This window comes from Staurois parvus, unplaced genomic scaffold, assembly GCF_062004578.1.
Source record: "Staurois parvus isolate SC_StPar_1 unplaced genomic scaffold, SC_StPar_1.0 ptg000151l, whole genome shotgun sequence".
Taxonomy (NCBI): domain Eukaryota; kingdom Metazoa; phylum Chordata; class Amphibia; order Anura; family Ranidae; genus Staurois; species Staurois parvus.
Window position 1 is genome coordinate 15,727,446 of NW_028317947.1, and position 9,891 is coordinate 15,737,336.

At 43.7% G+C, this 9,891-nt stretch overlaps 1 long non-coding RNA gene across 1 annotated transcript; it reads left to right on the forward strand.

Moving 5' to 3' along the window:
• On the forward strand, positions 1-9,458 carry LOC149464523 (uncharacterized). Its single transcript, XR_016312379.1, has 2 exons — positions 1-193; positions 9,120-9,458. It is a non-coding gene; the product is annotated as an uncharacterized LOC149464523 (long non-coding RNA).
• The last annotated feature ends 433 nt before the right edge of the window (positions 9,459-9,891 follow it).

The following is a 9,891-nucleotide window of genomic DNA, read 5'->3' on the forward strand; positions in this document are numbered from 1 at the left end:
TGGAATACAATAGAGCAGACTTACTCAACCAGGATTCTATGTAACCCTTGGGTTCCTCCAAAGGTTGTTAGGGGTTTCTTGTGCAGTGATGGAAAAACCTCCTGCCTGTTGGTGCCCACATATATTTAGTACCAACATCACTGAACAGAACCATCATAATGGAACAAACAGAGCTTCTCCTCTCATTTCTCAGGTAAGTAATCACTGACACCAGTGTTACCTGTCTATAAAGAGAATATTTTTCCCAATGACCACCTCTGTAAGGAGTATTCTTCCCAAAGTACCTCAATATATAGGGGGCTTACCTTGATCATCAGTAAAATGGGCATTCTTCTTGCAGACCATCATTGTAATGTGCATTTTTCTTAATGGCCACCCTTCTATCAGGGGCATTCTTTTTTACTGACCACCAGTGCGAGGAAGCCCTGCTTGATGCTGCCCCATCTAATAATCTGCCCTAGGCGTTGGCCCATGAATTCTTTATAATAAATACAGCCCTAAATGAGTTATTAGTTTACCACTATTTCTCTCTGGTCCCTGTCCCATCTTGTGATGTTTCTGAATTCCATGTGTTGTCTACGTAACCAGTGCGAGGAAGCCCTTCTTTTACCACCAATGTGGTGTGGCTAATGTACCATGAGCTGTAGGTCTGATCATTTCAGCAGGGGTCTCTGAGACCAACAGTTAATCGCTCATGCAGTGATCACCTGCAAGTGATCAGCCCTGAACACAGATGCAGGTTCTCTGAGACCTTATTAATAATTAAAGTGTTCTTTCATAGTAAAAATGTTGAGAATGGCTGCTATAAAGAGTCACTTGAGGCTGCTGACATCACATCAAAGATGGCAGCACTCAAGTAACATTCCGATGGCTTTCGGATGTCTACACAAGGGAGGCATTTACAGGTAAACAACATGCATCAAATATTGTAAATGCACATATTATCTTATGTGAAATTTTTTGTTGGTGGTATGGAAACAGGGTCTCTTTAAATGTAAATGAGTGTAAAAGTGACAATAATATGCCGTAAATTACAGTAAAAGCTGTTATGTTTCTACTTTTTATAAATGGACTTATTCAAAACAGTTAAAACAGTATCTGGCAACCATTTACCATATTAATATATAGTCATTTATATGATAATAGCCATATTAATTTACTTTTGTGCATTTGAAACCAATTTAGCATTTACGCGCCTATTAGGAAAGGGATGTTTAATGTAGGTTGTGTCGTATTTTAGAAATGTAGGTGGTGAGATAATTTTCTGCCTGGCTGCCAGCTTCTATATCTTTATAATGAAACACGCATTTGTAACTTGGCTTTAGTTAATTACATTGTTCCCCAGTGGAGCTCAGTCCTGTCTTACCTGAGCAGTAGATCACAGGGAGTGCCGACTCCTCCTGCTCCGCACTCTCTGGATTTACGGTGACATTCTTGGGTTTCAGTTCATTACTTTTACAAAACTCTCAGTCACAATGTTCCAGGAGATGGCTTCTGTCCCTGTTTCTCCTCCCTATGCACACATGGTCACACTGACCGAGCAGATAAACATTGTTTGGGGTCAAAATGATCTGACCCCATTTAGAAGTTCAGGTTCTAAAACAAACTGATATATTAGGGGCTCATCCACAATTTTGTAAAAAAAACCAAAACTACTGCGTCCAGATCTGTTTACCGTACAGTTTTTTTTATTATCTGAATGCAGCAGTATTGTATAGTACGAGCCTATGCAAAGCTGCATTGTGTTTAGCAATTCTGAGTTCAACTTCGTAAAATCAAAGTAGTAAATTGCACATCTGCAGTCAGTATTTCTGCATAATTTAGACGCATATATGGTTACATTCACACCTATGATTGGGCCCAACTCCGATGCCCTGGACACAGATGCATTGTACGCAGGGGCGGACTGACCGTTTGGAAACTCGGGCACTGCCCGGGGGCAGTAGGGGGCCCCATGAGATGCCCCTGGTACCTTTTTCATAGGCTTTTTTGAGTTTGGGTAAGGACACAGGGGCCCCATGATCCCCTATTGCCTGGGGGCCCCATGAGTTGTCAGTCCGCCCTTGATTGTATGGCTACATTCACATGTGCAAATGGGCCCAACTCCGATTACATGTGAGTACCCCAGTGGGTTTACTGGCAATCAGCTGCGGGAGGCAGCTGCATTGAAAGCAATGGGAAGCCTCCGGCTCCTGCAGCTATCGGTGGCTGCTCACAGTTAATCGCTCATGTAGTGATCACCTGCGAGTGATCAGCCCTGGACACAGATGCATTGTACGGCTACATTCACATGTGCGAATGGGCCCAACTCCGATTACATGAAATAACCCCAGTGGGGGTTCCTGGCAATCAGCTGCGGGAGGCAGCTGTATTGAAAGCAATGGGAAGCCTCCGGCTCCTGCAGCTATCGTTGGGAGCTCACAGTTAATGGCTCATGCAGTGATCACCTGCAAGTGAGCAGCCCTGGACACAGACACATTGTAGGGCTACATTCAAATGTGTGAATGGGCCCAACTCCGATTACATGTAAGAACCCCCGCGGGTTTCATTTTTTTACCTTGGCCAAGCCTAGATTCCCTCAGCTCATCCCATCTCCTCGGGGGATGATGAGCCGAGGTCGTTTTACTTTGATGTTTCATCCTAAAAGACCTCCGTTTCCACATCATGGCCATAATGGTCAATGTAATGACCTTTATAAAAAGTATAACAAAAAAAAAGTAATCAAGCATTTGTATTTGTACAAGTTTCCACCTACTTTAATAGGAATGAGAAAAAAAACCTGTTATTTTCCTAAAATTGGGAAACATTGGCAAAATTACGCCATTTTGGCAAAATACATTGGAGTCAATGGGGAAGGTGGAATTAAGGCACTTTCACCTACGCTTGATCTGTTCTTGTGCCAAAATTCCCTCAATATTTAATCTTTTTTAATGAAGAAAACACAAATACTCATTAAAACACTAGATCTGCCTTTTCTAACCTTTTTACCCCAGAAGAACCCTTGATATAGTTTTCAGGTCTCAGGGAATTCCTAGTAAGATTAGTCCATCGGGGTCATTGGGAAATGCCCCTTTACTTTGAGGGTGGTATGGGGGAACAATTTCCCACTTATGGGGGTGGCCTGAATGACACCATTGTGGTTATGAAGCTGGCTCTACCAAGTGGTGTTGGACCTAGAACTATGTAGATACCATTAGATGGGAGGTCAGTTAGCCACAGCTCGAGGAACCCCTGGAGGAACTCTAGGGTTCGATGGAACCCTGGTTGAGAATGGATGCACTAGATGATTTAAATTATACTCTTTGAAATACATCCCACTAAAAAAAAGCAATTTCTAGAAAGAAAAAAAAAAAAAATTCCCTTCAAGCAAATTTTGTCTACGCAGCTCAATGAGCAAAGTCGAGACTTTCCGCTCCAGCAAACCTAATAGTTTGGTTTAATAAAGTTTCTGCTTCACGGGTTGCTTATATTTTTCATCTTCAATAATTTACAACCTAAAAAGCTCAGCTCCATCCAAAGCATTTTATTTACTTTATAGAGCGGGAAAAACATAGTGCCCCTTCCAGGTTTTTATTGCCATCTGGGTCCCTTCTAGGGACATTCCCCTCAAATCCTGAAAGGACGGGAAGTCAGAAAAAGTATCTGCAATTGGGTCACAGGCAAAAACAAATTTTAAGTACAGTGAGGATGGGTTAGAACTTTTTATTGTGGACCTTGAGTACCTGTAGTGGTGACAACTGCAGCCTCCATATCTTGAACAGGTGTCACCAGGGAAAGGAAAGGAGGGAAAATCTACTAAAAAGTAAGTTCAGAAAATATTATTGCAAGGGTTAAAGTTTTGCAGCTTGCGGTAATCTAAGGTCTTGCATACGTGAGACTGAAAGTGTGGAGTCTGCCGCCTGATCCGAATCTCTGTGGGGTGCTCCTTGATGCCTGGGACCGAACAGAATGTACTACGCTAAACGCTCAATGCTTAGCGAAGTACTAAGCTGCATGCTCTAGCTGCTTTGGTAATCATTTTATTCTCTTTCCCAAAACCTCATCAGTGCTGTTTTAGGAATTTTAAAATTGACTTCACAAACAAAATCATATCACAATATCATAATTTACGTAGACTTGTCATGAACTAATTAGGGATATCATAAACATGTTCAAAAGGGGAGGTCCTCCTAAAGTCCAACTCCAACCATTTTTTGTAAGCTTTTTGGGGAGATAGGCGAGAACTCCTGACATCATTTTTGCTATCCTCATTGTGGAGATTTACTCTCATTTCCCGTCTACGTGACATCACAGCAATGATGAGATGTCTCCCTGATGGGGGCAGAGACGGCAACAAAAGTATATTTATATAAAGGGATACTAGAGGTTAATTTCTATACTTGTCAAGTCTATACTTACAGTACCTGCTCTGTGTTGTGGTTTAGCACAGAGCAGTCTGAATCCTCCTCTTCTCAGGTCCTCTGCAGGCTCTCCTGGCTCCTCCTTTCTGTCAGGTGCCCCCATAGCAAGTGGCTTTCCCCCCCTCTTCTCATTGGCTGACTGGCTGTGATTAACTGCAGTGGAAGCCAATGGCTTCCGCTTGCTGTCTCAGCCAGTGAGGAGGCAGAGACCCGAGACAGCCAAGGCTGTCGTGCACATCATTGGATCTCGATGGGTAAGTATTGAGGGGTCTGGGGGATCTGTTGCACACAGAAGGTTTTTCACCTTCATGAATAGAATGCATGAAGGTAAAAAACCTTGAGCCTTTACAACCGCTGTAAATAACAACTTCACTTTTAGTGAAGTATACTTTACATATTGCCCGCACGTTAAAATACTTCTTTTAATCACTGCTTTAGAGTTCTTTGCAGTGTAGCCCTGGCCAGCACGGCACAGCGTTTGCCAAAACAACCATCCCAGATGGGTCCTGCCTAGTGCACTTTTGTCATAGCCTCATTCATTCCTTTGGGTAGCTTGTACTCATGGAGGCCACCAACCATCCAACAGAGTATGGACCATCTATAGCAGCATTTCTCAACCTTTCTACCCCAGGGGAACCCCTAAAATAAGTCTCAGGTCTCAAGGAACCCTTACTAAAACCAATTCTGTGAGGTCAATGTTAAATGTCCCCTACACTGGGGGTAAGTATGGCTCATGCCCCTATAGAGATCAGATTGCCACCATTAAAGACAGCTGGGTCCTGTGCCTAGTGCACATTTGTCATAGCCTCATTCATTCCTTTGGCTAGCTTGTACTCATGGAGGCCACCAACCATCCAACAGAGTATGGACCATATATAGCAGCATTTCTCAACCTTTCTACCCCAGAGGAACCCCTAAAATAAGTCTCAGGTCTCAAGGATCCCTTACTAAAACCAATTCTGTGAGGTCAATGTTAAATGTCCCCTACATTGGGGGTAAGTATGACTCATGCCCCTATAGAGTGATGATCAGATTGCCACCATTAAAGACAGTTGGGTTCTGTGCCTAGTGCAAATTTGTCATAGCCTCATTCATTCCTATGGCCAGCTTGTACTCATTGAGGCCACCAACCATCCAACAGAGTATGGACCATATATAGCAGCATTTCTCAAACTTTCTAACCCAGAGGAACTAAGTTTTAGGTCTCAAGCAACCATTACTAAAACAAATTCTTTGAGGTCAATGTTAAATGCCCCTTACATTGGTGGTCAGAATTCCATCCATAAAGATAGCTAAAAAGATCATTGGTGTCATTGGCACTGGAACTATGAAGGCACTATTAGATGGGAGGTCAATCAGTCACAGCTCAAGGAACACATAGTAACCTCTGGAGGAACTCTAAGGTTCCAAGGAACCATGGTTGAGAATGACTGGTCTATAGGAAGGCATGAAGTGTTGTGTGTACCAGGCACAGGTCATGACTGAGATGTTCTCCGAAAGGTTGTATGGTCCTGTCCAGGTGAGGAACCCAGAACCAGGGATGAAGGTGGGAATTTAAATGAGCACAGTCTAGACTGAGGGGGTTTGGGCAGTAGTTAGAACCATTTTTTTTTATTGCTCTCTGTGCCTTCCTGTGCTATTGACACCCACACATTCTTGTTTCTTGTCCTGTTGTCACTGAGACAGCAGTAAATGAAGACATAAACAGCATTAAAAACTTGATAGAAATTCTGACTCTTACCAACTTTTTTAGGCCACTAGATGTCCTCAACCTGTTGGCCAGAATCATTTATCCCACTTCCACTAAGCCTTAGGCATCCGAACCAGTCCCAGTCTGTGCCTAGATGGAGAATGGAGAAGCAGCACAGTGATGAGATCATCTTTCTTTCACTCTTCTTTCTCCTTGCTTCTTGTCAGCACATGAAGTAATTAGCTGATTGTACTAATTCTTCTCACACTCCAGCCCTTCTGTACAGGGACTGCAAGAGGATGATACAAGGTCAGATTTAGGTCCTTATACTATTTACCTTTAAAAATAAATGTAGTTATGTATTATTGATTACAGAGCTGCATTCATTTGTGCCTTTAATATCTGCCTGGAATTCCGCTTTAACTGAAAATCAAATCAGCAAGTCCCTACCAAGGCATGACAAGATCAAAGCATTTCTTGCTGATGTCCACAATGAGATGAAGCAACCTTCACTGGCTAACCCTAGGTTCACATCTGTGCGGGTGGTGCCGCTGCGGATCTGCACGAAAATCCGTGCAGCCGCACCACCTGCATAGAGAAATGCAGACCCGCGGGCGGGTGCCATTAGTTCTAATGGCATGCCGCCCGAACTGGAAATCGCAACCGTACTGGGAACCTTGGTTTCCGTGCGGGCTGTGTTTTCCAAAGAAGTGCAGGGACTTCTTCCCTGTGTGTCAGGGGCACGGGAGTCCAATTTAAATAAATGGGCTCTTGTGCCTGTGTAAACGCGGCCCGCACGGCCGCATAGATGTGAACCGGGGGTAATTGTGTTATCTTCACCAGGTAATTCTAAATTTTAAAAAAGTCAGCGACATAAAAGTAGGAAAAGCTCTTGTGATTCCTCTACTAGTGAAAGTTGTTTACGTGCTTTGACAGCTTGTAAGAATATAATAAGATTTTTTTTTCTTTAACCACTTGCCCTCCTGAGGATTTATCCCCCTTCCTGACCAGGCCATTTTTGTGTTACGGCGCTGCGTTACTTTAACTGACAATTGCGCGGTCGTGCAATGCCGCACCCAAATGAAATTTACGTCCTTTTTTCCCACAAATTGAGCTTTCTTTCGGTGGTATTTGATCGCCTGTGTGTTTTTTAATTTTTGCACTATAAAAAAAAAGGCCGACAATTTTGAGAAAAAAACTATATTTTTGACTTGCTATTAAACATGTCCAGGAAAAAAATTAAAACAATCAAATTTCGTCATAAATTTAGGCCAAAATGTATTCTGTGACATGTCTTTGCTAAAAAAAAAAAAAAATTCCAATATGTGTAAATTAATTGGTTTACGTGAAAGTTATAGCGTTTACAAATGGCGGTATATATACTGGGATTTTTCACATTTTTTTACTAGTAATGGCGGCGATCAGCGACTTATAGTGGGACTGCAGGACTGCGGCTGACATTTTGACACTGGGGGGAACTGACGTGGTGTCACTGACATCCCCAGTGACACCTATACAGTGATCAGTGCTAAAAAAAGCACCGACACTGTACTAATGGCACTGGGCAGGAAGGGGTTAACATGAGGGGCGATCAAAGGGTTAACCTTGTGCTGGGAGTGTTTTACTAGGGGGCGGTATGTGTTTCACTGTAATCACACTGCTCTGGATGGCTGTGCTGTGCACAGCCATCCAGAGCAGTTCGCCCGAGCTGACAGGGAGGAGGACTGTCGGTAAACAAAACAGTCCTCCTCAGGGGTGGCCTGACAACTCATGGGGCCCTAAGGCAATAAGAAATCAAGGGGTCCCTGTGTCTTTGCTCACACTCAGACCACACCCAAAAAGCCTATGAAAGGTACCAGGGGCATCTCATGGGGCCCCCTACTGACCTCGGGCCCTCGGGCAGTGCCCGAGTGCCTAAATGGTCAGTCCACCCCTGGTCCTCCTCCCTGTCTGTGATCATTGGAAATCACCGTGTGGCGGGCGCCCCCTACCCAGAAATGCAAAATCACATTTATATACGTTATTTTGCTCACCTGTGCCGCCCTGTAGCAGTATTTCTGCTATAGGGTGGACGGGAAGCCGTTAAAGACTTCAAGATTGAATCACAAGGCAGCAACAACAATAATTAAAAAGCTGTTGACATGCTTGATGCAAGTAGCCAGGTGTTCCTGTACTGCTCCCAAACGGGCGGACTGACCATTCGAGAACTCGAGCACTGCCCGAGGGCCCGGGATCAGAAGGGGGCCCCATGAGATGCCCCTGGTACCTTTCATAGGCTTTTTTGGGTGTGGTTTGAGTGTGGGCGAGGACACAGGGGCCCCATGATCCCCTATTGCCCAGGGGCCCCATGAGTTGTCAGTCTGCCCCTGCTCCCAACCCATGAATGGGCAGTGAAAGGAGAAGCAGCACAGTAATAAACTCACTTCTCTGTCACATTGCTGCGCGTATCAGCATGCTTCTTGTCAGCACATGAACCAACTGGCTTCTTGTTCCGCTTCTCCTTCTCACACGCCATAGCAAAGGTGTAATTTTGGTGTACTTGTTAGCACTGGCACTTCCTTGCCTTCTGAAACAGGTCCAAGCAGAAAACCATAGTACAGATTTGCCTGGTATCTACTTATCTTGGTCTATTGATGCACCATTAAAAGTCCTGAGCCCCGATGAAGGGGGAGCCTGGCCCCGAAACATGTCAGCATTTTTTTTCTACTATAAACAATTTGTATATTTCAAATACTTTGGGCTCCAGGACGTTTGGTGCTCTTGTTGGACTTTTTTTTGGTTTGCCAGAGATTCTCTATACTTGTGATCCTACGATTCTGACAAGATCAAAGCATTTTGTTGCTGACGTCCACACTGAGATGACGCAACCTTCACCAGCTGTTTGTGTTAGCTTTACCAGGTAATTCTAAATGTAAAAATCAATGACATAAAAGCACGTAAAGCTCTTGCGATGCCACTACTAGCGAAAATTGTTTACATGTTTTGACAGCTTGTAATAATATAATAAGATCATTTTTTTTTCCTAGAAGACTAGAAGATTGAATCACAAGGCAGCGACAACAATAATTACGAAGCTGTTGACAAGCTTGATGCAAGTAGCAGTCAACTTTCTCTAAACAGATGCAAGTTTTACTTTGTTGCCATCATAGAATTTCCAGGGAAGCGGTAGTACGCCGAGAAGAACCAGAGTTCGTATTACAATTTGAATTGAATTTTCCGGTCCCCAAGGCTCTTATGTACACCACAAACTCATTTTGCATTCATCGGAGTGGTCTCTGTGCACGGCAGACACCTCTGGGTATTCCTGGTACCTACAGGCTAATTAAGACCGAAACAGAAATTAAAATCATACAAATCACAGAAACATACCCACGGTGTTCCTTGCTGCAGAATATTAGATCTGGAAAAAAAATTTGAAATGGAAATGTCAGAAATAGGAAATTTATTATTGGCTAACAATGCTTAGGGTTGTACCGCCACCTGTTGATTGTATGTGATACTGCACCGCCTGTACTAAGGATTCTGCGGCCGAAGGGGGCACTTGGCTGCTTGTGTCTGAATTTTTTTTTTTTTTTAAGTGTCAGTTGTAAAGACTGGTGCAAATAGTAACCATTGGATGCACTAGTTGAGTATACCCTAATGTCCAATGCCTACGGACTCTACCCCACTTGACCACAATGCTCACACAATGCATTATTAAGCCATAGCAAATGTAATAGTAGAGGTAAAGGCTGCAATGTACCAGGGGCGGACTGACCATTCGAGCATTCGGGCACTGCCCGAGGGCCGGGGGTCAGTAGG